Here is a 2,161-nt window from a genome sequence, read left to right as displayed (position 1 = left end):
TTTCAGTTTACAGTTATATCTGTATAAAATATGCATGTAACTTATATATGCATGGTTTTAATGTGTGTTTATGTTGTGAAAGTACAGTGAGTTTTTCATCATAGTGTTTCTTTTGTGTTCACTTTTTTATAGATGAAAATAAATAGAAATAAATACATTTTAAAAAGTGATATTCTTAAAAATATATTGTCATTGATGAAATATACAGTATGTTTCGTGGACGAAAGTGGATGGGGTAGGGCGGTGTCATGGACAAAAGTGAAGAGCAGTAGGGTAATTGTTTAAGTAAACTATGAATTTGTGCAAGTTAATCTACTAAAAGCAATTGTTATTTTAGTCATCTTTAGTCAAAATTCATTTAGTCTGCTTTCACTCTGGAATGGCTGTCTAGATCAGCTCTATAATTGTTAGTGTGTTGCGAGTGAAAGTTAAGGGGCAGGATGTAAAAATAAAGTCCTTCCCCCTACTAAATATATTCTGTTTTAGTTGTAAATACGTCATCATATTAAAATAAAAGTCCAGCAACTTCCGGTTTATAGTTCAGAACATACAGTAACATACAAAATTATTATTATATAAAATAATAATAAATTATAGATTTTTGTTTGTTTGTTTGTTTGCTTGCTTTTATGGAAATATACAGCGATACATATATATAATATAAATATAAATAGAAATATAAAGCTTTTATCTAAATGTTTTGTATTAAGGATAGCGACATTTTTATTGGCATAGAAACATTTTATTGAAACCCTTTGTATTGCTTAATGTTATATATAATATATATTTATATAGTTGAAGTCAGAATTATTAGCCCCCTGTTTATTTTTTCCCTAATTTCTGTTTAACGAAGAGATTTTTTTCAACACATTTCTAAACATAATAGTTTTAATAACTCATCTCTAATAACTGATTTCTTTTATTTTTGCCATGATGACAGTAAATAATATTTTACTTGATATTTTTCAAGACAATTCTGTACAGCTTAAAGTGACATTTAAAGGCTTAACTAGGTTAATTAGGGTAACTAGGCAGGTTAGGGTAATTAGGCAAGTTATTGTATAACGATGGTTTGTTCTGTAGACTATCGAAAATAAATAGCTTAAAGGGGCTAATAATTTTGACATTAAAATGTTTTTAAAGAAATTAAAACTGGTTTTATTCTAGCCAAAATAAAACAAATAAGACTTTCTCCAGAAGAAAAATATTATCAGACATACTGTGAAAATTTCATTGCTCTGTTAAATATCATTTGGGAAATATTTAAACAATAAGAAAAAAAATCAAAGGGGGGCTAATAATTCTGACTTCAACTGTATAATATAATAAGTTTCTCAAAAGTTTCACTTATTATCATCCTTCAAACCATGAATAAACATATTACATTTAATAATGACCTACTGTCCCCAAAGTTTTCAAAAGTAGCATGTATACCATTTAAAACTTGACGTTTTTTGCTGTCAATATTTTTGTTACACTGCCATTCCATAAATCACATTTGATTTAACAAATATTTGATTAAATGATGATCACTTACTGATAATTTGATAACGTTTCATGATGCAGTTTCCTCAATAAACGGCTAAACTTGGGCAGATCTTGAGCATGGTTATATTACACAATGCTTCATTTTTCATTCACGCTGTTTTGAATATATGACATTGAAAATTCAGGATGCATCCAGCAGGAATGCATTGTCAGTGCTGCACTGAAGAATGTCCTCAGGCTGTCCCATTAATCTCTATTAAGTGGAGACATGTCAGACAGGACTGGGTGTGTGTGTGTTTGTGTGTGTGTGGCAGGTCGGTAGAGAGCTGTGTGTTCACCTGTGTCAAGTGTGGACTTCACAGGATCCGGGCCATAAAGCAATTCACGATCTTTGAGACACGTCAAAGTTTCAGGTCAGATCTTCTTATTTACCAATTTAGCTGAAATAACAAAGGACAAAACACTGATACAATAAATACTACAGAAAAGCTAATGTCATTTCCACATTACTCACCGGCCACTTTATTAGGTACACCTGTCTGACTGCTCGTTAATGCAAATTTCTAATCAGCCAATCACATGGCAGCAACTCAATGCATTTAGGCATGTAGACAAGGTTAAGATAATCTGCTGCAGTTCAAATTGAGCATCAGAATGGAGAAGAAAGGTGATA

The sequence above is a fragment of the Danio aesculapii genome, chromosome 19 (genome assembly GCF_903798145.1).
Source record: "Danio aesculapii chromosome 19, fDanAes4.1, whole genome shotgun sequence".
Lineage (NCBI taxonomy): Eukaryota > Metazoa > Chordata > Actinopteri > Cypriniformes > Danionidae > Danio > Danio aesculapii.
This window is presented reverse-complemented; position numbering follows the sequence as displayed.